We start from the raw sequence: 27,960 nt of genomic DNA, 5'->3' as shown, positions 1-27,960 counted from the left end.
TCAAAATCCCTTTCCTTCCGACATTCAGGTTGACTCCTGATGAATTTTGAGACCTGGAGGAATCAGATAGTTTCCCAGTCACGTCATGTGCTTCTCTGGGGCAGGCTGCACAAGCGGTGCTCCTGATGGCACCGGAGTTGCCTCTGGACCTGTCACATGTTTGGGTCAGTGGTAAGCTTGGTCCTCCCAAATGCCATTTTCCTTTGACTGACCTTTCATTCTGAGGAATTGTTGGATCAGTCCCTGTCACAGGATCTATCTGCAGACCTTTATGACATTTTGAAAAGGGTGCGTTTCTTAGAGCCATTCTGCCTAAAAACATTAGCCCAGCTCTTCATTAGCTCCTCCAGCAGTGTTCTCGGGAACAGGAATAAAAGTCTTCCCTCACTCTTTTTTCCTGCTGTGAATTTTGCCAGATACAGCATGCACTTCTCAGCAGTGTACAGCTCTAGGCAAAGACGGTAAGGCCTTGTTTCCATTCTTTCAGTGCTGTAAATATTCCCATTTTATTACCTATCATCTTTGCATTAATAACTTTCTGCTCAAACTGTACTCTCTGGAATCAGTGTTTTGATGTAAATATCAAGCACCATGATAATTATTACAATATCATAATTTCCTACTGTGTTTACAAAGAACCACAATATAATTCAGCACCTTTACATATGTCAGAGGCTTCAGATGCCCTGGCAAGCCAGTGGTAGCTGGACATCCTGAAGCTGGGCTGTAGCAAGAATAAAATGTTGATATCATCAGGGATGTCTGTCTCTCTCATGTACAGGCATTCATTGAATCTTATTTCACCACATATCTGTAGAGCCCCGCCTTGGGACTGCAACACTGACGGATGAATGCTTTTCCAGTCAAGACACATTTGGCACATCTCACCACTCTGCACCATCAGAGGCATCAGGGGAGGCAGCAGAGCAGGGTAAGTTTGTTTTGCAAAAAGGCCCTCTCCAATATCCTCTGGGCAATGGATGCTACTGACACCTCACACACTATCTAGGCAAAAACACCTTCCCCCTTCTGAATCCAGATATTAAACTGCTCAGCACCACTCAGGTTCTCTTGGAAATGAATGTCCAGTTCATTATAGCAGTTCCATCACCTGCTACATGAACAGAGCAAAAAGATGTAGTAGAAGCATGCTGAGTCTGCCGATTTCCTGTGCAGAGCACGGTTAGTGACAGGAGCTCCCCACCTTCCAGAACTGGCCCACAATGTGCCAGGGGGTGGCCAGGAGAGCAGAGTGCCCAGTTAGCCCTCCCAAGGCGCTGATTTTGGAGTGTCCCTGGTGTCTGACCCTGCAGGGCTGGGGCACGTCTGTGCTCACAGCTGAGCACGGCGGTGTGGGAGCAGAGCCCAGGACACAGCCCTGCAGCCTGGATACATTTCTACAGCTGCTTAGCGAGGCAAAATCCCAGGAAAGCACCTGCTGCTTCACCTACAGCTGCCAGGGAGGTAAAAACAGGCTGAACCCTGGTTGTAGCCACTGACTTCCCATCCCACACTGCTGCCGTGTCTGTCCCATGCTCTAACACAGCACTAAAAGGCAGATGAAATTACCCCTCAAGCAGCCAGTGTCACGATCTCTGCCATTCCTGGACTCCAGCTTTGTGTCGTGTGTGAGCAGAAATTATCTAATTAAGTGCAATACCCTATGCCTGCTCACTATAGGGCTGCTCTTGCCTGGCTTTTAGGCAAGGCAATGCCCCAAGAACTGGGGAGCAACACCATGAGGGATCATTCTGAAACCTGAAAACATTTAATTAAACCACACTGTTAAAACAGTGAGCTCATATATTTACCAATGCAAAATTAATGTTAATATATATAATCTCTCTGTCTAGGGGGAATGAATGCTGTGAACTGCCATGTGCCTGCACTCACGGACCAGAGCTCCAGACTGGATCCTTTCAAGGTGGAGTAGGAGAGATCAAGTACCCTCTGGCCCTGAGTGTAAATCCTGGAGGAGTCCCTGCACTGTGCTCCCCCCAATTTCCTAGCCATTAGGCAGTCATTCTTGGAAATAGCAGCTTTTTTAAGTGCTGAGAATCTCCAATCTGTGATGCTCCTGGTAAGTAATTGCACAGCAATTACTTCCTGCAGCATTTTTTCATGGGATATGGAAGAAGGGCATGAAAAAAAGGCCCTAGGTGGACATTACATCCAAGATTTTTTGGCATTTTTGTAGTCAGAAGGGGAGAGGGAACTCTTGCAGTTTTCCACCAGGCAAGGACAGCTCTCTATGGCCATGGGGCACTGCTTTTTACCCCATCACAGAGAAGAGGGCGCAGCTGGTTCTGCCTGAATAGAAGGAGTTCTCTCAGAAAGTTAAGCCCCACCTCAACATAAGCCCAGTGGGGGCAGGTTTTCATAAGTCTCCCTTGCCCTCAACTCAATAATTTGAGGGAATAAGTTCTTAATACTCTGGCTGAGGGAGAAGGGTGGGATTTGACATCTGTGGATGTGACTCGGAAAGAAGTGATGGGAATGCAGCTGCCTCCCCCCCGTGCTTCGTTGTTATTCTTTCTCCCAATACAAACTAAATATAACTTTGCCCCATAACATTCAAATCATTTTAGTTACTAGCAGGGATCATGCCTGGAGTTCCAAGGGCCAGGGTGCAATCACGCTTAAAATATAATTTAAACAATCCAGAACCTACATTTTCCACCAAGTTATTTTCTTGCTTGCAGTTTCCCCATCTGCAAATACACATAAACACAACCAGAAAGAAACCAACAAGCCCAGCCAGATGCCAGGTTTTCTGTTCAAGATCATATAAACCCAGTCAAACATTAACAAGGAAATGCTGTGATCACCTCATTTGTTTTAAATATTTCTGCTCATATACATGCAGACAAGTGTGCAGATTTATTTGCCTCATTTACGAATACAGGCAACTGGAATCCCCATTCTGTTCCATTATATAAAAGACAGACCCTACACCTGTCTTACTGAACAGCTGGGCAATTTTCAATTTATATCCACTATCCTACACCACAGAAAAGCCCCACTTGCTGCTCTGCTGCTGACACTGCTTTACTAGCATTCCTGCTCTCCTCCCCAGTGCCTTGGGAAGGGATAGTGCTTGCCATTTCTTGGCAAAAAGACTTATGTAAAACCCAAGAAAGCCTCTTTTGCTTTAGCAAATAGCTATTTCCGGGAAGCAGCAAAAACAATTTCTAGTAGTGTATTTAAGACTCAACAGTGGAATAGCCTGGAGCTTCCTGTCCATATTTCTCACAGTCAAAAACACACACACATGTAATTATATTTTCTTGGGCTGCATTGCAAAGTTCATGCACTCGTTCAACTCATACATGTAGTAAACATGATTTACAGCTCTGTGTGAAAACCCTCTAGATATATGGTGTTTTGATAGTGACTCAAACCCAGCACTATAATTTAGTAACACCTAGCAGTGAAAGCTAAATGATTTCCCACTCCACATTCCTAACTTTCCATGAACCCCTTTTTACTGCTAACCTGGGGAGGAGATACTGCTTCTACAATTGTTTGGACTTAACCCTGCTATTCCTTCAACTAACCTGCACACTGACATCAAGCTTCACATATGGTGAACGCACCAGCACTGACCCACGTCCTGTGAGACCATTTGCCATCATACAGTTCAAAGTGAACTTTATTAACACATTAAACATAATTACAAAGAGGAAATTCCAAGGAAGGTCAACAAGCCCGGACAGTTTCTTGGAATGGAAAGTAATTTATAATATCCACATACTGTATTGTAAAGTTTATAAAGAAGTTAAATAAGTTTTAAGAGCCCCATGGGTTATGTATATTTTATTATTTAATACCAAACACATTCACTTTCCATGTAGATAAGATTTTTTTTGAAGTGCTGTGTTAGCAAATTAGCAAAGTAATTTACAATGAAGCGCCCAAAGAACCCATCAACACATGGAATTAGCGTGAGGGGCTGGGGTACCAGACAGTGTATGTCCAAGGAGGAAAATAGAGCTAAGCACAGAAATGTTTCATTGAAACAGTGGGATGAAGGAATTGGACAAAGGTCACCAACCAAACTGCTCATTTGGTGTAAACACAAATCTCTTACACCAAAACTTGAGCCAACATTTGGCCTTCACCATACTCATCACTAAAAAACCTGAGCTTCTAAAGTCTTTACTGCCAGGGCGGTTTCCCATGCTTCAAAATGTCCACAGGCAGCTGGAAAGGTCCACCTAAAATCCATGTTGGAAACATGCATCCAGAGTTGCCTATCTTGGGGTACCTGCTGCTACAAAGCTGGGATGGACAACTCCTGCTTACAACCAGAGTTTAATCTTCTCTACAACAGTTTAACCCTCTCTGCAAGACCAACATGAGGATTATGCACTCACACTCTCTGCACATCATTATTACCATTATTTGTATTGGGATTTGGGCTGTAATGAGGGACCAATGGACAGAGGCCTGGCTCTACTAGGACAACTCAACCAAGGAGCAAATCCCACAGGGAAGGCTTTACAAAGCAGTGTTGGGAACAGTTTCAATCAACAGGAGTAGGTGTTCCTGAAAGAGAGGAACTCTTGGCTCTCTGCACAGTTGGAAGCCATTACATGGAGAGCAGAACTGATAAAAATGCTTTTTGAGAGAGATAAAAGGATGAATGTGTTGCCCATGTATCCCATTAACTAATGGAATAAGCAGTTCAAAGGACTGGTGAATCCAACATCTTTTCATATTTTCAAAACAAAACAGTTTGCATTTCCAAAAGGTGTGTGTTAGCCAAGTAAAGTAGGGGTCAGTGTGGGGGTAACTGGTCCAAATGCTTTGGTATGTGACATGAGGAGATGAGATTAGATGAGCTAATGGGTCCTTCTTGGCTTGAAAACATAGGCACCCACAGACAAAAACAATGCTTATCAAAAACAATCACAAGATTAAAGAAAAAAACAACAGCATCTCTGTAGAACAAAGACTCTGAGCAAGGAACACAAAAACACCACAAGTATTTGTTGACCAGTCCTGATGGCTGGTCAGGCTTAGATTTGGAAATCATGGACTGTTTGCTGGAGCAAGCTCCAGGCTTGGGATGCATGGCTCAGCCCAACAACCTGATGGAGAAAACAGCTTTACAGATCCATTTCACAGCAAGTGAAGTGCCAGATTTTCCCTTTCTTGCCTACCTCTGTGATAGGAGTTGCTTTCCTGATGAAATGCGTATTTATTGATAGCACAAAAAGTACCTGCCATATTTTTACATGAGTAATAACTAGCCCCTTGGGCGAAGGCTGCCAGTAAATTTCCTACTTTAGATGTTCCAAAACTAAGAAAAATAGAATATCTGGGAAAATGTTCCATTTAATTAAGTGCCTTGCATACACATTTCACTGACATTTAATAAAATAGTTATTGTATGTTAAACAATTGGCACTTGATTATTGCTTAGATTTATTGCAGTTCAACAACAGTAGATGAGATACATATCTCTTAGGTGGTTTCTAAATCCTTTGAGCACATGTTTTCAATAATCAGTTGGTATTTATTTAACATGAAATTACCATCTTATTAAATTAAATGTGCATGGGTGACGTTCAATTTCAATTGTTGCCGAACGTTTTTTCAGCAGCAAAAAACAGAAACTTTATCCCTCAGGTTTCGAGGTAGCAAACGCAAAGGAGAGTTAGGATTACTTCAAATTACTTTTGAAGAAACAGACTTCATATGCTGGAAAGTTTCTAGTGTGAAAGAAAAGATATTATTTACTGTTTCTCAAGTGCTGCCAGTGGGCTTAGAGTGGGCCAAAGGAGAGGACTAATATTCCTACTCAAATGCTAAAATTATTCAGGTATGCAGCTCAATGGATAACCAGAAAACTTCTTTTAGAGAAAAGTACAACAAAGGTGTGTTGGCACACACACCCACACAATCTACCTCTTTCATTCCCATTCAAGAAATTAAGCCCATCTAAAAAAAATGGCATTCCTAATTTGTTGTTCCTAATTTCTTATTTTTTCAAAAGGAGTGCCCTGAAAACATGGCTTCAAGGTTATAAAATTAGAAGATTTTTCTTTTTAGTTTAGCTTCCTGTTTCCAGGAAGGACAAACTGCCTATTTCTGGAAGAAACCTAAAAATCCTCTGGCTTGAGGGAGGATCCAGAACCCAACTAAAATTCCACAGCCCCAACCTGTTCTCTCCAAACCTAACCCAAACCTCCACCACAGGTCACGGAGGGACCATTCCTGCAAACACAAGACATTTGTTTGCTTCCCATAATCTCTGGGAAACAATCCAGTCAGGCAGCCCTGAATTACCTTCTGGGGTGGACCTACCCAAATTTTAACATAAATACCATTGTACTATGCCCTTCCAACTGTTTCCCAACCATGCAAATCCTGCTTCACGAGCCCAGTGGATTTTCCAGCCAAATCGCCCACATCTTTAAGACTTTCAGTAAAATAAACCAAACACTCCACAAGACTCAGTTTAATTCACTTTTTCTTGTAATACAACTCCCCTTCAAGCCACCAACAGCAACCACATTCCAAATCCCCAGGCTCCAAAGATAGGTCTTTATTTCTGAGACAACCTGCTCTGATTGTTGTTCCCTTCTTTGTCCCTCCTCCCTGCATGCAGCATTTTGTCACCTATCCACTTGATTTGAACAGCTCCTAGAAAACAGGATGCCCAAGTTCACATTTGGTGACACAGGTTCCCCCTGAACTTTGGTAGTCAATGTTTAACCCAGTCTGAGCACTGTGCAGGGTTTAATAAGTAATTAGACATTTCCCTTATAGACAGGCACTGTGCAACCAGGAAATTGTAAGTGTCATTGTTTGTGTCTGCAGGAAAACAGAAACCACGATGGTTGACTCCGTGCCACACACAGGAACGATGGGAACACAGACCTTTAAACAGTTTGCCTTCCTGCTAGTCCACAGCAGCAACTTTCCAGCCATAGACTGACACAGGAGCCTTTTTCTCTCGTATCCAAGGATTTTGTTTTCCTCAAAATATTCTTAAAAATCCTTTTTACCAGAATTCGCTGTAAGGTACAAAACTGGAGAAGACTTTAAACTCTTCCATCCACTGCTGGTTCCTACTGGCCTTTCCCAATAGCCAGGATGGATAAGGTGTGATTAGTGCCCTGAGGACTCAGAAGAAAACCATCTAGAACGCTCACTCGTGATCATGAGACGCTGCCAGAATATCCCTAAGCCTTCTGCTGTTGGGGAATCAGTGGCAGTGCCCTGCATGGTGAGGCTGCTCTCAGCCCTCGTCCCTGGGGGGCTTCTATGTTTGGTCACCACAAAAGCGTGGTAACAACTGTTTGATGGTGACCACAAAGAGATAAACATTGTGGTATTTAAGAACTGGAGATATTTTCAGAGGCTTCTCTAGAACAGAAAGCATTTCCAGCTGAATGGCTGCATAGCAGGCTTGATATGGAGCCTTTGGCAGAACTGTTTTTCTATGAGAAAAAAACATTTTTGTCAAGACACAGAACTTTACCTGGTTTTCTCTTTCAAAGAGTTTTTCCTGGTTTTCTCCCCTTTTCAGCTTGAGAGATATTTTGCGTAATAATTTTGGCCAATCAGAGTAAAACATAGGCAAGCAAAAAAGTTGTGATTTTAAAAATATATTGATTAAGCAATGGTAATATTTTTTTTAATTGGTTGCTGTGTTCCTAAAATATGAAAATAGTCTTTATTTTAGACAGTAATAAACAAATATATATATATGTTTGTGTGTATATTTATATATATAACTTGTCTTGCTCTGGAAGAAAAATTAAAAGTAAAAAAAAGAAAATATCTTGTTCCAAAAGAAAAATGCAACACACCTTTAAGTCAGCAGCATTTTAAAATCCTGCCTGAAACCATTCACTGTTGCCCTACCAAAACCTCCCACAGTAGGTATGATAGGAACTGGCCCTTTCTCTCTGAATTAAACTCTCATCATAAAGGTCTACCTTATGTGTTCCTACATCAGTGTCTTAACCTGGACCAAAGACATGCTTTAAAATTAATTTTTTTATCTTAACCACCAATTATATTTTGCTTCACATCATTAAGATGTTTTGGTGCCTGGACTGAGTTGCTTTGGTTTGAAATTGAGCTGCAAGGGGCATTTAGTTCTCAGGATCAGTCTAAAGCTATTCTGAGGTGAAACACTCCTTTGAAATGGGGGTGCCACATCCTCAAAACCAAATGTTTTGCTTTATAGATCCAATCTTCCCAAACCCCACCAGCTGCTAATGCAGACAGTCAGCAACTGCTGCCTGGGTCCTGGGAAAACAAAAGCAGAAGCTGTCCTCTGGCACTTCCATTAATGAGCACTCAATCTACATGATCAGACTGGAGCTGATCCAGAATAAACTCACAAAATGCCTTTAGTGTGAACATCACCTCCTCACCACCAAATACTTCACTTTAAAGCTTTGTTCTTGTGCCATTCTACAATCTAGCTTATGTACACACCTGTACATCACTTCCAGGAGGGGAAAATACTTGAATGCACTTTAAAATAAAGTTTTACCAAGGTTGATTCATTGAAAGCCTACAATTAAACTCAAGAGACACCAAGTCTCCTGCATAGGGAAACTATCACTGAAGTCTTAGAGCATTCCCATCTGGTTCCTGCTCTTCAGACATTGAAATGCACACAACCTGATGTAAAATCAAAACACACTCACCAGGACAGAGGCAAGTGCAGCTTTCTGCAGCCTGCCTTCATCTGGGAGAGCTTCCAACAGACCCACTTCCTCTGCCCCTCCTCTGGTTTGCTCACAATAGGGCTAGTGCACTCTTACCTGGCTTTATTCATTTTACTATCAGGAGAGAGTGAGGACTTGTTGTTCTGTCAGACTTACTATGTCCAGTTGCACCCCTAAGACTGCCAGAGGCTGTGATGTAAACTCCCGGGACTGTCCAGCTTCTAAAATCAGATAAAATCATATTTTAATTTAATCTGGTATGTCCAAAGGTTTGCTGCACTCCTTGCTGCTCAAAAGCTGCTTCACATCACCTGGAAGAAGGTACTCCTCCTATATGTCTATTGCACAGGAGTGTGGCTTGTGTCAGGATGAGTGGTATTAGCAAACCAGCACCTAGCAGTGGGTATATTGTCAAAACTGAACCATTGAAAACAAACATTTAAAATATAAATCCATTTAGAGTCTCCAAACTATCCAAAGGATTTGGAAATACTTCTCCTTTGCTGAAGATCCCACATCGCCTGTCTTTTATTCCTGTACATTTGTATCAGCAGCAAGAAGGTGCTAATTATTAAATAATACACAAACAAACCACCAACCCCCTGCTCTTATCACAGCCTGCTGCTTTATTTGAGCTGCCCAAACTTCAGCAGCTACAGAGACACACGGGAGTTTTGCTGACATTGACTGCCCCATGATTTCAAGTGACGCCATTCCACTGGCGGGCTGTGCACTGGAACGTAACATCATATCCAGCAGGTAGATAGAGCCACTGGAATATCAATTAATGTGCAATCCTATTACCTCAGTGTCTGGTAATGTGCAGCCCCAGCTACCCTCCTGCAAGTGGAAGGGGGAGAAACCTTGAGAGCACAGGTGCTATCTAGGAAAAGCTGTGCACAGAGAAATATTGTCTGGCCGCGTGACTGCGGAGCTGCCCCGCATCCCACGGCGCACGGGCGGGTACCGGCACACGCATGGGGCATCAGCTGTCAGCGGGAATTCCTGGCTGAACACTGAAGTGCTGCCACAGCACTTCACAAAAAAATGCACATGCGAGCAGCTTGTCCACTTGCATGAATGTTTCTGGGCTTCCCCGTTCACAGAAATAGGTTTTACTGTTGAAGTGGTTTGAACTTGCTCTTGAGGGAAGCCACGTCAGGAATCACTCTGTGCTGCTCACTGGCATTTCTGAGCAAGGAGTCAAGAGGTCACAACCCAAGGTCAGAGAACAGCAGACATGCAGGATCCCTTGCTGTACCTGAGGCTGGAGAAATCAGCACGTTCCTAATCAGCCTCTAATCCCCTAATCTTTATTGTATGTGAATTCCAACCCCTTCCCAATGTCTGCGCCATGGTATTCTCCAATCTGATCACAGTGAAACCCCACTGGAAGACTCATCGATAAAAGATGGAAATGTGTAAAATTGATTTGCTGTATATCACAGACAGCGCCGCAAATCCCTCCAGGGATCAAAGAACCGCCATCAAATAGCAACAAATAGAGAGCTGTTAAAAACACTTCTTATCTAACAGTGTGACTATTAGATGTGACTATTTGACAAAAGACAAAATTCACTTCCGAAGGGAGAACAGTGCTGCATTGTCTGACTGACAGGAAAGGATCAGATCATGACTAATGCAGAACAGGCAGTGTAAGAAAGGTCATCATTTAAGGCCAAAATTTCTCTTGATGGGAAGCAATAATCATTGCTAGGGCTGAGCAAAACACTTCACCTTTTGGTCCTGAGCTCAGTCCAGCTTTACCTGAAATGGCTCCACCAAGAGGGTCCAGAGCTTTGGCCCACTGTGAACAGTTTGGACTCCCTTATTATAAGTACAGCAGTTTTTAGTGTTGAACACAATGAAAATTTGATAATGCTTCTAAAAAATAAAAATACCCTGGCAGGCTCTCACTCTCCTACATCACTTTCCTATGGTGAATGTAAGGGAAACAAAGCCTCCTTCATGTAATCCACCAGAAGACACAAAAAAACACTAAATTAGAAGAAAGCAGAGGCCAATCCAACTCCTGTGTTTCATCTGTTGAGGGGAGTTTGCCAGAAGTCACAATTTTAATTTTAAAATCTTGTAATATTAGGTGCTTGTTTCTTACAGTCTCTTTTGTGAGGGCATAATCCGAAGGAGAATCTCCTGTTTATTTAAACATGAAAAGAATTCTGTGACCTTTGTGATTGCGGGGAATCACTAAATGCCCTGAAAACAGGGAACAAATAAATAAAATCCAATTTGTTGTAAAATTCAAGCTATTTCAGCCAGAGTACTGGTTTTTGTGGGGTTTGACCGGGGAGTGTTGAGCACACAGGATTTGTAACGTGAACATTTCCCACGGATGTGTCCCATGTGATTTGTTTAAGCATCTCTATGACATGCATTAACTGGCTGTGGGATCCAATAGCTGCAGGATCTGAAATAGCTTGTGCTCCATTCACCATGCAGGAGATTTTAAGCAGGTGTCTCTCCTAGAGAAACTGGTACATTACAATCAACAGGAAGCTGGCTCATATTCCCAGATGTTTGTCATTATGGGAAGCAGGGAGATGTGAGGGTCAATAAAACCACACTGCTATTCTTGCAGCACCTAGAGTCCAAGAGGGACTTCAGTAGCTCAGCTCTGCCATTGATAAAAGTTTTACAAGACCTCTGCTCCAAACAGCCCTGAAATCAAAGGTCTGTTTACTTAGCCTTTGCTTGCTGGGCTTTAGGATAGTGCAAGGAAGATCAAAGCAGGGACCTCGTTTAACATGTCCAAGTACACAACCAGCAAGTCTGTTTATGTTGGATTCCTACACACTGAGAGTGCTGCTGTCTGTCAACACTTCAGGCTCATTTTCAGCAATACTGGGTGAGGAGGGAAATATTCAGAAAGACCCCACAGATTTTGGTCCTGCTGAAACAGAAGTGAAAGTCAGAGTGGAGAGGTCTGCTTGTTAACTGTGACTGCCAAGGTCAAACACAAACTCCTTGCAGGGAAAAGGAAACCTTCATAGGTCAGAGATCTCTGGTCCCTACTGAAGGGCTCCACCATTAAAATGCAGATAGAGTCTGCACAAAGAGCTGGAAAAGGATTCTGGCTCTGTATAATTTGGTTCTGTACCATTTGGTTCCATATTATTTTTTATTGACAATGCACAATGAGATTCGGCTTGGAGCTGGTAAGGGATGACACCCTGAGCACCTCATACACAGAAAGAGGTGCAACAGCCACCAGCAATTCACATCTCCCACTGATACCCATACAACCAGGGATGGGGCAGTTGGTAATGACAGGTAATTTACTAACAAAGCTTAGTTTCCAATGGCACTACATTCTGTGGAGCTATTTCCCAGGGTCTGTTATGGGGCAAGAATCTGATGACATCTTCATTTATTTATTTGCTTGTTTGTCACTCCTGCATTAATGTCTCTCTATTTAGAAAATCCATCTGTATATTTAGAAAAGGCTGAAGATTTGCAATGGCCTTTCCCCCAAGCATGGTGACAGTGGGATGCAGAACAATTACAATCCCTTCTACATGACTTCCCATTTTCAAAAAGTTTGAACTTAGTATCTCTCACATCACCCCTTCTCAAACAATGTGTGTGAAATTGCCTTATAGGCTTAAAAGCTACTGGAAGGGATGGAGATGGATTGACCCTCAAAAAATGTCACCACATGAATTTCATCTCTTTAGGACACCAATGTAAAGACCAGCCAGACATGGATAGGTATGGAAAGGGTGCTCAGAGAGAAGGGGGCAGCTGGTATTTAACTTTGGAAGCAGGGCTCTTTCTATGAAAGATTTATCTGAGGATATAACCCCCATCTGGTATCACAGCAGAACCTCCACCAGAAAATCAAATAACAAATGTTGGGATGGATCCACTTTATGCTCGTTCCTTTTACTTTTCTTTGTCTTATTTGAAGTTTCCTAGGAAACCCCTTTCATGTTCTGAGCAATGCTGATCAAACTAAATAGAAACTTGGGACCTGCAAGAGCCTGTAACCAGTGTTAGGAAACCAAGTCTCCCAACAGAGCTCGCTCTGGAACTGCCTCCTGCAGCTGCCCTGGAGCTCCCTCTGAGATGCCCAAAAAAGCAGAGACAAGGCACTGGCCCATAGATGAGCCCAGAAGAAACAAATTAGTATTTACCACTTCTTCCCTTGGCTTCACAGAGGAGTAAAACTTTTTAAGTTAAAAAGCTGTAAGGAACATGTGGAGGAAATCTCACAAACTGTGGGCTGGAGGAGCCCCATTAGGTCTCATTCCCATCCATCTCTCTGTACTATCTGCAGAAATGGCCCTTTAAAACAGAGACAAATAAAAGGGAAGAGAATTTAATGGATAAGGTACTTTCTTAGGTCGAGTCAGAGTGCAAGGGTCACACAAGGTAGCAAAGTGCCACAAATTGCACAAAGCTGGGGACACCTTCCTCTCTTGAGATGCTGTGAGGACACACACCAGATTGCCAGGCACCCTGTGATCACAGGCAGATGGGGACCTAGATGGATATGCAGGTCTTAAGACTCACCAAAGAATCTTCACAGTTTTCCAGGGGAGATATTTTCCCTAACACAGCAGTACAGGCAGTTTTGCTCCACCTTATTCCACTGCCTCTAGTCAAAATCCTCATCTACACTCCTAAACTGTTCCCTCCCCCTCCTCCTGGCTCCAGTATCCAATCCCTTCATACACTTGCAGACAGTTATTGTCCCCTCAGGTGTCACTTAGCCAAGCTATACATATACTTACAAGCAGCTCTTTTAATCTTCTCACATAAATCAGTCCCCCCAGTTGTCTGATACGATCATCTGGGCCTGTCTCTCTCTGTCTGGACGAAAACCTTGCCTGTCTCCCTGACATCTCCTGGATGTCAAGCTGTCAGCTCAAGCTCAGAGCTCTTAATCTTCCTCCCCCTCCCCACCTCCTTCCTTAATTGCTGTGGATGGACACTGCTACTGTCCCGCCTGTCGCTCAGGCCCACAGCCCTGGTGTTATTTTTTGCTTTGCTCTCCCTCTAGCTCTCCCCATCCTGGCTCAGACCCTGAGCTGAAGTCTTTCTGCAGCTCCTTGATAAGCCCAGCTCTGGCTGCCCGTCCACTCACTTGCAGTTTGCATCCAGACTCCCATCATATTTCATCAAGACTCCTCTGCTCCAGCCTTGGCAAAGCACGCTCTTGCCTCATCCAGATTAATTTTATTCTAGGCACTTCTCTGGCCACTTCTCCCTCTCCTCACATCTACCTTCCCTTTTCCCTGCCACATCAACCAGCTGCTACTTTTCTTCACTTTTCATGGCTCCTCCTGGCCTCTTCCCCATCACTGTTCTATCACCTCTTCCTTACCAGAGGTCCACCCCCTTCCAGCTGTGCCAGATGTCCAGGCTCTCTCCTGCCTTTTTACCTTCTTCAAAGAAAATAATCATAGGTGTTTCCTGCCTCGTGTGGGAGCAGCTCCCCATTGGCATTGGCTATCTCCCTGCACATGCCCCCCTGGACCAGAAACCCACCATCACTGGTCAGCAGCCAAGCCTGGCATCCTGCTGCTCCTCATGGCCAACACCATCACACAGTTAAAAACTAGAAGAAGAAGAGATTTAGATCAGATGAGAGGAAGAAATTTTTTACTCATCATACACTGGAAGAGGTTGCCCTGTTAAGCTGTGGCTGCTGCATCCCTGGAAGTGTTCAAAGCCAGGCTGGATGGGGCTTGGAGTAACCTGGTCTAGTGGAAGGTGTCCCTGCCCATGGCAGGGAGTCTGGAACTAAATGATCTTTGAGGTTCCTTCTAACCCAAACCATTCTGTGATTATAAGATTTTACAATCTCACTGCTGCTTTGCTCCACCCATCTTCCTGCCATCCTCCTTCATCTCACACCCGCAGGTAGTTCTTCAGGCACAGCCTTCTTGTGTTCACACAACACCTTGCACTGTGGGGTGAAGGTCCTGAGCACAGCAGTGACACACACAAATCATGCTAATCACAACAGCTTCACTAGCACCTCTCTGCTGATTATCCTCATTTCTGCATCCATAGCATTAACGTATAATTGCATTTTAACAAGCTTCATTAGCACATTGCCTTAGTAAAGCTTAACACAGCCCAAGCACCCAAGGAAACCTCATGGTGCTTTTCTGCTCAATATAATTTTCAAGGCTTCTGTAACCTGATTTGTTAGGAATAACCTCAGGGCTGTGAAGCTTTTCTTCTGCCATCCAGTAATTAAGGAATAATTTGTCACGGAGCAAGTCAAGCTGCAGGGCAGGAAGGCCCTGTGCAGTACAATGAAGCTGTGCAAACCAAAGCCCTGGGTACAGGAGCAAAGCAATCATCCCTTCCCTCCTTCATTAGCCAGGAGCTGGTGCTCAGCTCCTATAAATGCTGCACAGACCCTTCAGTAACACAACTCTTGCTGCAGGCAGAGAAGTGCCTGTGTGTACCCTGCCAGCACACACTGGCTGTGGCTCTGCCCCTCCTGTACTTTTTCTGGACATGGTGCAGAAAGGTAAACAGCCCCTTGCCAAACCATACTGTTGGCATGAGCTGTATGATGGAATAGGATTAAGAAACAGGCTGCAAAGCTTTTTTAAGAAAGTTTTATGAAGCTCCAAAGGATAACTGAAACTCCATTATTTTTTTTTTTAAATAACCAGCCTGGGAAGAAAAATGTAAGTAACTTAGAAATACGACAGATTGAGCACAGGTAATACATTTATTGAATATGATGGGTATTTCTGTCTGGCTAAACCTTTTTTAGCCTTAATACTTTTTCCAGTTATCTCAGTCACATAAAAGTCAAACACTTTCCCAAGCATTCCTGGAAAGATGCTTCCTGTTTTGGTGAGGAAGAGAGGGTATTTTTAAGTAAAAAATGATCTGACTATGCTGACTGTGTATGAATCCCAGTCACAAAACCAGAAGTACTTTCACAGATGGAGGTTGTTACCTGATTTTTTTTCCCTTAACTTCCATAGTAACCAGATTAAGGAACTGCTGGCAAACCTCAGTCACATTTCCAAAGCAATACGTAGGAACAGTGTGGCAGGAATAGAAAGCTATAGAATATCAACTTCTACATGGCCCCAGACAGCTGTCTGTGAAAGCAGAAATCATGGGGTTAATGGTTCTTTTATACTTTTCTTTTAGTACTTGCAGACAACTGAAGACTGGTATGGAGATCATTGATCATTGCTGGAAATTCTCCATGCAGAGAGACACGCTGATCTTCTGAAGTGTCAGCAACACTCAGTTCCCATTAATATTAAGGCAGCTCAAAGTTGTCAAGCATTTTGTAGGGTATTCTAAATTTGTAGACAGATAGGCTTCCATCTCACTATAAAACAGGTTTTCCTTCAGAAAACCCCTCTCACACCTCTATTTATCCATGCTTTGCAATTTTCCAGCTTAAGCACATAAAGAAGAAAAAAAAAAAATAACCACAGTTGCCAACTATCTGGTATTACAATAGTTGATTCTTAAGGAATATATACTTCTCACATCCTACTACCATTATTTTAACATTCAGGGGTAAAGGAAAAACTTCACCCATCCCCACCTTCTTCCCCCTTAACCAGACAAATAAGGCATTCAGCTTGTCTGAATTTAAATTTTTATTGGAGCTGGTCCAGCAACCAGAGCGCATTGCTAGAAGCCAAGGTCCCGCTTCCTTCAATACACCTCCTTCATTCTGGCTCCCTGCTCTTGTACAGCTTTGGTAATCTCAATCTGTGGTCAGGGATAGGATAAAATTTCAGCTATTTCCCCCCTCAACTGTACAGAGCACGGCTTGCTCTTAAATCAAAAGCCCTGCACCCTAAACCTCTGGTTAAATACTTAACTATAGGCAAGTCTTTGAAATCATCACAGGCTTCTTTTTTTTCTTTTTCTTAGGTATAGTGCTGAAAACCACAGAAGTGAACCAAGATCTTGGGAATATCAAAGGAATTCAGAGGCAACTGGGAGCAGGGGGCTCATGGGGTGGCTCCCCAGTGCTTTCTTGACCTGATCTTCTGAAACAGATGGCATTACCAGTCCTCATCAAAAATGTAAAATTTCCGCCCCTTTTCTCTAGGGCACGAGAAAATATTGTTAACTTTTCTGGAAGCATTAGGAGGAGACAGTGACTGCAACCCAAGCAGAAGCCACTTTTCTGTCATTGCCTTGGTAAATGACCTCCACCTTCCTGCACAGGTTGGTTTGGGCTCCCACACACTTTCTCCTGATGTTTAGGTTTTCCTCTCTCAGTACTTCTCCTTTTTTCCTCTCATTCCCTCTTCTCTCGACAAATAGCAATTCAAGAACCACAATCACCCCTTCACTTGGCTTCAGGTCTCTTGCATGGGCTAAAGTTACCTCCAATTCTCCAGCATGGTTTGGGGAATTTATTTATATTCCGTGTTCTGCAGATAGACCCCATGTCTTGCCAAGGGCTCTCATGGGTATTACAAAAGGAACACTGACAAATATTTATGGAACCTAAAGTGAAATTCAAGACACTGCTAAAATAAAGTTTGCTTTAGGTTTTTGGGTTTTTTTTTAATTCTCCTGAAGAATTGACCCGGCTTTCTTGGCAAAAAGACTAATCCAAATGCTATTGGTATCTTAACAGCTCATAAGAACCACATGCTTCAAATAAATCCATTACTATCAGACATGCTGAGTGGTTCAATTAAACAAATATGAAAATAGACACTTCATCCTGCTTTAACTAAGTGGGATCATTTCACTCCTGAATCCAGAATGACAATGAAAATGATACAGTATTTATAGAGCAGCTTTTTATCCTGAAAGATCCCAAAGGATTACACAGACCCTGCTTCACACACTACCGAGATGCTGCCACTTCCAGGGAGGAACACATGAGCTGTCCCACAGCCCTGAGGAATGGCACATGGCAACTTAGGCAGAGGAGCAGAAAAGAATTCCACATTCAGCTGAAACTATAGAAAGGAATTTAAGCAAGCAGAATGGAGATTGTTTAGGCTGGAGCACATCCAGCACAGAGGAGGTATAGTGATCTGGTGTTTCAAATACAGAAATTAAGGCAAAACAGTAAAAAAGTGCTGGTTCAAACTATCCAAAACCCAAAATTTAGGGAAGAAGGGGAAAGGCCATCTTGAATATGAACAAATCAATTCCTTCTGCTTCATTTGTGCATGGGAAATTCTCTAGAATATGTTCTTGCTCACTGTTCCCTTCAGGAATACAAGAACCTAAGGACTAACAATACTTTACATAGCTTCCTCACCACGTAAGGATGACACAGGACACCCTATGAATTAAAAAAGGCTGCTTCAAAAAGCTTTGTCTGGTGGTTTCACACACATCAGAAAGAGGAAAATTCTGGGTCCATGTACATCACACATCGACTGCTGACAGAATCCCTGCTGGCATCTCTGCCCTGTTTCACATCAGCTGCACTGCAAATATAACACAGCCCATGGAGAGAGAGAGAGGCTTGCCCAAGGCTGCCCTGTGAGTCTGTAGCAGCAGCACCAGGAACGCAGTTTTGACTCCCAGTGCACTGCTGTGACAACCAGGTGATGCCTCCCCACTCCAGGGTAAATTCCCTCCTGTGAATCCATGGTCTGGCACGAGGAGCCCAGCAGGCCTCAGTGTACCAGGTCAATAGGTGGCCAAAAATTTTCCAGTAGAATTTTCTTTTGTGCAAGACAGAAAAGGAAACCACTGATTTATGGAGCAGCAGCATGGCAGGTCATGGTAAAACAAGGAAAATCCATCACTTTAAGAAGTTAGGGACACGGTGACATGACATGAAGTCATGTGGGCACACACCAAATGTCAGCTGCAACTCTGAGGGTTCCAGCAGGAACAGGAACCAGCTCAGCGTGAGGAGCTCAGCCTGTGGAATCAGAGAATCAGAGTCACAGAACAATCTGGGTTGGAAAAGACCTTCAAGATCAAATTCAACCATTAAACCAGCACTGTCAAGTCTACCACTAAAACCATGTCCCTACATGCCACATCTGCACATCCTTTAAATCCACTCAGGTATGGTAAAGAGAAACATCCCTCCAGCACAGAAGTGTGAAAGAAATATAACTGTGCCATGAGAGTTTTTCACCTGGCACACAGACTAGCACTAGCATGAGTCTCTGTGCAGAACAATTAGCAGAAAGCACCAGTCTTACAAAGCTTCTTTCTTTTTTCCAGTTCATTTAGCCTGAAGTAGAGCAATCAAGACTCTTCTGGCAGGACATCACATTCTCAATATGTAACCACTTAAAGGAAGAGGACAGCTATTGCAGACAGATGTCCCAGGAGAAGAAATCATTGTACAAGTGAAAGGGATTTCTTTGGAGTGACTTTCAAAATAATGTGAAGCTGCTCTATTTTTTTTCCTCCTCTATTTTACTTTTTCTCTTTTTCTTTTTTTTTTTTTTCTCTTGTCTTTTTGTTTCTTTTTTCCCCCAGGACTGTACTACAAACCTTTCTTTTTCTTGTCAGCAGTTGTTCACAATCCTAATCTTCTGTGGTTTCAATGACATATGTAAGGCAGATAATCATGTACTATGAGGAGGAAGAGAGTGACTCCATGGCTGTACAACCTCAAGGCACTATTTTTTTTCCTGGAGGGATGTGGAAAGAGCAAAATGAAAATACTCAGACTTGAGATATGAGCAAAGAAGGGAGACGTGGCATGCTGTGTAAAGGAGAAGACTTTCAGTGGCTCTACAAATTGCCAACAGATAAGTCTATTCTCTTATTTATACTTATTTTAAGGTGCTTTCAGTGCTCACAGAACTCACATCACTGACAGCAGAGGGGAAAGTGCATCTATACAGAGATTGTGCATTTCTCTGCTGTGACAGGGAAGCTGCCCTCAGGTATGACAGAGGAGGAGGAGGATACAGAGTTCAGCCCTGTCTGGCTTGAGATCACACAACACACGGGACAGCAGAACTCCAGACCCACACGGCATTGCAGAAAAGGGCTGTGGGATAAATCATGGCTAAACAGGTAAGGAAAACAGGTGCCAACTCTGGTTTGGGGAGGTGCATTGGACTGAGGCCACCAGCTCTGCTGCTGTTTTGGAACAAGAAACCCTCTATTTTCACCCTTGAGCAAGAGCCAGGTTGGACTAAAGGGCAGCAATCTGACCTGGAAAAATCTCTGTGCAGCAGCCTTAAGGCAAAGCAGCCCACACAGCCCACGGGACCGAGGATTTCGCACAGAAGTGACTCCAGCCCTCTGTTCCTGTGTGAACACGCTGCTCGTGGTGAGTAAGCCTGTGTCATCCTGCAAGCCCAGGGTGTTAGGAACACACCCAGCTCCAAAATGCAAAAATGATGGTGAACATTTGCAGTGCCACTCTTTGAACTGCAGCGCAGAGCTGTGCACAAAGCCAGGCGCCTGCAGGACACGGCAGAGGTGTGGTGCTAAGGGCTTCTGCACGGATCAGCAGCCAAAATGTGTGCCTTGGAGAACCTCTGGCTGGTGTTCAGGGAAAGACACCAAGCCTGGCAGAGAGTGTACCTTCTCTCCCCCCCTCTCCCAGGGCTTTAGAAAGGTACACTGTGCTCTGGCTGGTGCTGATGCACCTCTGCTGATACACCCACGCAGCAACTGCACTGCTGCTGCCTGCAGAGCCTGAGTGCTCCTGCTGACCTCCCCACCCAGCTCCTCTGACCCTGGAAATGCCCAACAAGCCATCCAGGCCGTGCTAAAATGCAGTGGCTGTTGCTGGAAATGAAGGCAAAGCGTAAAGGGCAGAGGCAAAAGAGGATGTTTAAACAATGCAACAAGTGACTGAAGAGACTAAAAATTATTTAAAATCTATTTTTATAAATTAACTGAGATTATTGCAGAGCTTGGCATCTCACAGTCGGTTCCTCTGCATACGAATATGCACGCACACATGAACAGCATGTAAAAATGCTGCATTTTATCCCATCTCTTTGCACATCAGGACGTGACATCAAAAAATGTGCAAAAAATCCATGTGTGTATTGCCACATATTTCATGAAAGTAGAACTTTAGCACTGTATTAATGAAATGTGTGATGTTACTCCACAGCCACGAGGGCTCCCTCTCTGTGTCATGAAGTACATGGCTATTTTAGCACATGCAGAGCCTACTTTCTGCAACAGCATGACATCACCAGCCCCAAATTCAGAGAATAATCATGGCCTTGTCTACACTGCAAAAACTGGCCCCATAATTCAAAAAAACACACAGTGAAGTTCAGCCAGTAGCAGCAAGAGCAGTGCTCTAATGCAACACTGGACTCAGCTGTTTTTAGTGTTGGATCATCTAATTCTGCTCAGAGTGGGGTAAGAAAAACCATGGGGAAAAGCTCCCACACCCCAAAAACCCCTTGCCATTGTCTAATTGTGGCAGCCATGAAGAAAGCGAAAGAAAAATGGTTTCACAGTCCCCAGATAATTCTGTGCAATATCAAAAGAAAAATTTTATTATAAAGAGGGGCAACAAAAAATAACAAAAAGTAAGAACCTCAGCATTTTCTTAATTTTTTTTCTTAAAATATCTTTAATCTGAAAACATTTTTCTATCTGATCACGTTCTATCAACAGTTTGGGAATGTTTCATTTCAATCCTGGCAGCTGCTACTCATTTTTTAACTTTTCGAGCTTTTTTCTTTATAAAAAGTAACCTAAATTGTAGATCAAACCCAAACTATGCCAAATCAGACAATCTTACATTTCATTTGAAGAAAGTAAATGGCAATCACAACCTCCCTGGGAGACAATTTTATTCCTACCATTCTTTATTTGTACAACAATTAGCCTTTTTCTGATCCAAGATAAAGTCCCCCAGGCACAGTTGTGAAACATGATAATAGCCGAGTGCTGGGTTTTTTAAAATGAACCTGATGAATGACCAAAATCAATCATTCCCTCAAAACTTCAGCTATGATGAGCTGGCATCTTGCACTCTGCAAGTGTTATCTCCAAAATTTCTCAACTAGACCCAAGGGTGATACAGGAGCATCCTGAACTTCCATGTCTCGTAGCAGTTCATGGGTGTTATGTCATTCCATGGTGCTTCCACAGCTGTGCGCTGGAACAGCCACTAGCTGCTCCTCTTAAACACAGAATACGTAAGATTTCATGCACATCAGACTTTAAAAGGCAAAAGTAACCCCTTCCCCTACATGGCAATGTCAATGAGAAAAGAAATTAAGTGCATTCTTGCACACCCAGAGCCAATGAGCTGTAATGCAGGGCAGCACACCAGCTCCCCACGTCAGCCAGCGAGGAAGAAACGCACCGAGACCTCGTGCCAGATGTGCCTTATCATTTCACTGGTATGCAGCAATGGATGAACACACCAGTAAATCCACCCCTTCCTTCTGGTAAGTCCCTATCCCTCAATTCCCTTCCAGGGAAAGTGAAGCCACTGCAAAGTGACCTCCCTTGTGCAGGCAGCTGGGAGGCTGCCCCGAGCAGAGCTATCTGCGTGGCCTCCAGGATCTTCCATTCCTCTGCACATGTTGCTCCTGGCATCCAGATAAAAACAGGGAGATGACAAAGCATTTGTGTCTGGAATTCCCTGAATTTCATTACCAACCACCAAGGGCTTTGCCAGGGACAAGCTCTATGGCTACTGCACAGCCATGCTTTTATTTTGGGGTGCTAAAGGTCCATTCACTACCTCTGGGGAGCCTTGAGTCACTCTGGGGAGCCTTGGGTGACACTGGACTGGACTCATGCAGACAGCTGAGACACGCAGTGCCACAGCACTTGTCCTGCTCTTGCAGTGTTTAACCTATGTCAACTGCTGCCATCTCCTTCCAGACCTGGCAGTGACAGTAATTCAGTTTGGGGAGGTGTGGGATCTGCTCTCCCTCCCCACCTCCCTCCCACATCTATCCACCTTCCCTGCTGCTGGCTTATGTCAGCCCAAAACCTTCTCTGGGGAGGAGGGACAACAGCTGGTTCTCTCCAAACCATCTCACCCAGTTAAACAAAAATCTACAATCCATGTTTACATGCTTTTATAGCAGATGGGGGCACAGGGCCGAGGAGGAGTGACCTCACACTCCCTTGGCTGTGCTGACTTTAAAAAATTCCTGAAAAAAGGTGACTGAACAAGAAGGTGCCATTTGTAGCCCTTAGTTTACAACAGCAGAGCCAAGCTGGTAATTTTAAGGCTTACATAAAAACCATTCAAGATGCCAGCTGTGCTCTTTTCACCCAGAGTTAATGGTATTTAGTATGTTTTCAAGCAGTCACAGTTTCTGGAGTCATGGGATAGCACAAAAGGATGAACCTTAAGGAATTTTTTAGCTGTTGTGTTGACAAGCTTGTAGAAAGCTTGAGAATTTGAACACTTAGCCAGAAAACAAGTAACCAGTGTCTAAATGCAAATTTTTAAATGTCTTAATATCCTTCTGAGTATTGGAGACTGAGTCATGGTTCTGGGAAGAGTAACATTACAGCTTTATGGTCTGCTGCAAGACTTGGCTAGGATGAAATCAGAGGTTTTCTGTAATTACTTGGAGCCTCTGTTCCCTCTGTGGAGGGGATGGTCCTCAGTGAGTAGCAGAGGATGCCTGCCTATTAAATTCACATTAAATTAATAGAATTAACTGCTTAACAGTCTTCACAGATCAGGACAAGGCAACTAATTTAAATGCCTGTGCAGATTTAGGCATCTATTATTAAACATTTGAGTTTGAAGGCTTGGACCTCAACTTCTTAATGTTGTTTCTTCCCTTTAACTTAGGTCTAAATTTAAATCTCTATCTCAACCACAGCATTAAGAAATTATTCTAGTGCCTGTAAAGTAACCTGAAACTGAATGAGATGAGCAGTGGAAGAAGTATTTTGTACCAGGGGCATAACAAGGTAGTATCAGAAGAGCAATTCTGAGTAATTCTTAGGCAATCCCAAGTAGAGTCCCTCTAGCAAGACACAGGCATTGCAGTGTGAATCTGAGATCAACAGATCAGCACTTGGGCAGGTCAGGGCTTTAGAGGCTAAAGCTGACACAGATCACTCAAAGACAACATGTCAACTGTACTTTTTCCTGTCCCCTGACCTTCCACCCTCTCCTCTCCTCCCAAAACTTAAGCAGGCAGCACTTCTGGAGGAACTCTGAAGGAACAAAATAATTTTCTGATGGTCACAAAGCAAAGTATGACAGGCTGAGGTACATGGCAGGGATTCCCCTTCCTCCCCGAGCCCTTTCACCCACAGATCTGCAGAGCCCAGGCTCCAGTGGCTCCAAGTGCTCTCTGTACTATTGTTCTCTGTAACCCTCATGCCCATCAGCTTTTAACCAGGACATTACACATTTGGGTACACCCCCTTATCACCATCCCACACAAAAGCTCCCCTTCTCTTGGAACAGAACCCTCAATTCTGCATCCCCACAGCCTGGTCCTGCTGTAGCCCCCTACACAGCATTCACATAATCCTTGTTATTTATTAACAGAGCCATATATTTCCTGCCAAGTATGCTTCCCCTTCACACAGCTCATGGGGCCATTCAGCTCTTTGCCAAGCAAACCTTTCAAATACATAGTGTTAAAACTAAAAGGGCCCTTGTAGTTGTGCAGTGTTGTGAGGAGAAATGTTTCTTCCCTGACACACGTTGTAGCCCAGGTACAGCTCCAGCCTTACTCATGGGGAGCCAAGGGCTAAGTAGGGATTTTGCTGCTGTTATTCCAGGGCACAGGGAGCAGGGTGGGGGCACAGGTCCATTCCCAAGAGGACAACTTGATGGCCTGGATGTGGCAGGGCACAGTCCACCCTTATCAGCCAACAGTTGGGAGACAGCATGGATTTAGACCTGGGTTAATCACACTGGATGATTCTTGATTTTGCAGGAGACATTGCACTCAGCTCTGCAGAATCCCTGCTCTTGGATCTGAAACTGCTCTGGGAAAGGGGCAACAATCTGACAAGCCTGGCACAAAGTGCTTCACAAAACTCAAAATTTCAGGCACCACTCACCTGCAAGCCCTCACACAGCAGCAGCTCAGCCCGTGCAGGAAGGGATTCCTTTCCTGTAAAACTCTCCAGTAAGAATTATCAACCTAAAAAGCTCTTACACAGGTAGGAATCTCAGCAGGACCCACCAGGCTGCTTCCATTGTGCAGGGAGAGCAGGAGGCAAATGGCACTTTGATTATCAGTCATCTTCACTACGCTCACAATCAGGAGCGGGGAGGGGGTTTTCAGTAGCACTGGATGGCCTGGCAAGCACGACTGGTGCTGAAAGACGAAGGGACTTTTGCTCCCCAGCCAGCCAGCAACTTCAAAGCCTTTTTCATTCATTGCTGTTACGGCAGTACACACACACACAAACTGCTGTTAAGGTATCACCAGCCTTGGCGGAGCTCAGAGCTGCCTGACGCAGCTACAGCTGCCTGCTGCAAACACAGGGCAGACAGATTTCTAAAAGGGTTTTTATCCACACACAACTAATGCTCTGTGCCCAGCAGAAACCCTGCAGAAGGGACCATGAGAGATTTTGTGCAGCACATTATGCAAGAGGTCGGCCGAGATTACAGCCAACCATTTCCAGCTGCCTGCGTTTCAGTCAGAAGATGCCAACTTGAGGGGAAGCACAAATTTGGGATGAAAAGATATCAAAATTGATCTACTGTAAAAAAATGCTTTAGGACTAGGATGGAAATTTAAGTTTCTCAGAACAGCCACAGCCTAGATCAGAAAAATCTCATTGCAATAAATCTGTGTCAATAAGACTTAGGTATTTTCTCACAGCTCTAATGCACACACAGATGCACCTATACAGCTTTTCTCTCTTCATGCCCTGAGGAATATTGACTTTATCAGAATAATAAAGAGCTCAAATAAGTGAGATTGGGTGAGCATCACTTCAAACTAGCTTGGCTGGTAAGAACTAACTTCCCACCCACCCTAGTGATTTCCCTTCCACAGAATAGGCCGGTGCACCTTTCTGTCTCTTTTGGATTTTTTCCCTGTGAAAACATCACCTAATTCAAAAATACAATGATAAAACTGGAAAGCTTTCTTGTGAGAAGAAAATCCAAATGATCCTTTTTTCCTTTAGAATCTAGGAAAGATGTTTCTCACTTCCAAAGTCTCAGGCTCAAACTCTACAGTGGCTTTTATAGGGGAGCTCCCTGCAGTATCAAGCCCAGTTAAGGTAAGATGCAACAGCTAAGTGAAAGTCTCCAAAGGAGAAAGGGTGAACCGTGAAGAAGAGCACTATTATAATTTTGTACCATGAGAAGAAGAATAAAACAGCAAAACACATTAAAACTCTTCTTAGCTTGGTTGTTGCTTGTTAGTTTTCCCCTGAAGCGTTAACAAGAAGAGAAATGAAGATAATTGTCATGAGGTTTAAGCCCATGGTTCCCTTTAAAAAGAATATTCACTGTCTTCTGCTCTCAGTAGATTTCCATTGAGCAATTGAAAGATGCTGTTCTGAAAGCCAGGACTCAACCCGGTTAATTGTTACACCTCTTTGTGTTGCTTTTTCTTTCAAAGGTTTGCAGGAAGGAGCCTCGGGGCTGCAACAGATGTCACGAGCCACTTCCTACAAATTAGAAAAGGAAAGTCACCCCCTCAGGTTAATTATGGGGAGAGGCCACACACGGAGCTGTGTAATGAGCCTGTGGGATGGAGAGAAGGCAACTGCTTCATATTGGATTTCAGGAGGCAGAGCATGAAATCTCTGGTGCTGACTGCATGCTTTCACACTGCCAGAGCAATGCCTGCTGCCCGGGGAGGACACAGCTCCTGCCTGGGGCAGGGAACAGAGGGAAGGGAGGACAATGACATTGCTCAGCCACCCTCTGAGGACGTCTCTTCGCGTTCCTGCCCTCCCGAGGCACAGCACAGGGACTTTGCACCTGCCTCCCTATTTACACAGGTGCAAGGTACTTAGACAGCCATAGCCTAAGGACCAAAGTGTAAAGACAGGGACTTGGCTGACCTGGATGTTGTTGTTTTCCTGGTGGGATGAATAGGCCAAAGTCCTTTCATCTTTCTCTGCCTCATTTCCCCATCTATATAATGGAGATGCTGGTATTTATCTTTTTCTTTTTCTCTCTATTTTTTTTTTTTTTAATGAAGTGGCTCGATTTTCACAAAAGGAAAAAGCACCAGAACAATCCTAGCTAACATCATTACCAAAGAGCCCTGTAACAGCACAGGTTATGCCTTTTTTCTCTCTTCTTTTCCACTCCCCCCAACCCCAACAGGTTCATGCAAGCCCATCTTGTTTCTTGAAACTGTGTCCTTAGGTATTGAGTCACTTTAAAAAGTCACAGATGCTTGTTTAAAGTAAATTTGTGCACTTAATCAATTGTAACTCAGCCTTGAACATCAGCTGAAGAATCAGCCTCACGTTGCCTTCCACTAAAATATACATTTATGGTCAGGTTAGCATGACCTGACAACAAAACCAGCAAGGACAAAAACAACCCTGAATGCGCCAGCTAGAGTGCTAGAAGATTTATTTTAGTGGGTGGGAAATGGCTTGATGTTTATTTAAACTATGATTCGCAGATGGGGGCCAGGGGGTGCTTAAGTGACAGTTAATGGGTTAGTCTACAAAAAAAGGAGAATCTGGGCAAAAAACTGAGCTACAGCTTCACGTGGGAATGCATCTCCCAGAGGAGAGGTCACTGGGATCCAGGACACGCTGCACAGGCATAGCTGAACCTCCTACTGCCAGGATGGCCTCGGGTGGTTGTTCCTGAAGAAGCAGGGTAAGTAACTGTGTGCTTCAATGAACTCGTGCAGTGGCCAGGAGGAATGGAAGAGGTCAAGATTTTCAGGCCAAGAGGGACATTCTGTTGACATTCCATCTCGTGGGGGAAAATAAAGTGAAACGTTTTGGGTTCGTTCCAGTGCAGAACGGTCGAGGGTTTTTTTGGTGTCAGAAAAGCAATGGAAGATAGATCTGCCATCCTTTGGGCAGCTGTAATAACAGCTCCTCCTGTAGCATCTTCCCACTTGGGTGCACATCACCTCTGATGTATTTGTTGATAAGTCAAAGAGGCTCAAAAAAGAGGCTAAGAAGCAAAATTTGAATCATTTCACATCTCTCATAAAGCATGACCAGTGCAGAACAACACACAGTGCCCACTGACAAAAACACTGAGCACTGCTTTGTGGCAGTGGATGTTCATCAACAGCTCTCTTTTCCAAGTGCACAGGAGGATGTTCACACTAAAAATGACTACTGGCCAGTGAATGTTAGATTCCAGTGTTCCAATTTTTCTACACTCAGAAATCCAGTCTCCAGACATGAACAGACGGTTTGCATGTCATCTTAC

At 43.9% G+C, this 27,960-nt stretch overlaps 1 protein-coding gene and 1 long non-coding RNA gene across 7 annotated transcripts in view; one reads left to right on the top strand and one right to left on the bottom strand.

Moving 5' to 3' along the window:
* FGFRL1 (fibroblast growth factor receptor like 1) overlaps positions 1-27,960 on the bottom strand; it is a 168,191-nt gene that overhangs the window by 89,036 nt on the left and 51,195 nt on the right. The window lies entirely within an intron of this gene.
* On the top strand, positions 332-7,631 carry LOC147652899 (uncharacterized). Its single transcript, XR_015286936.1, has 4 exons — positions 332-461; positions 818-931; positions 1,854-2,080; positions 6,829-7,631. It is a non-coding gene; the product is annotated as an uncharacterized LOC147652899 (long non-coding RNA).

The sequence above is a fragment of the Cyanistes caeruleus genome, chromosome 5 (assembly GCF_971803275.1).
Source record: "Cyanistes caeruleus chromosome 5, bCyaCae1.hap1.1, whole genome shotgun sequence".
NCBI classification, from domain to species: domain Eukaryota; kingdom Metazoa; phylum Chordata; class Aves; order Passeriformes; family Paridae; genus Cyanistes; species Cyanistes caeruleus.
This window is presented reverse-complemented; position numbering and strand designations above follow the sequence as displayed.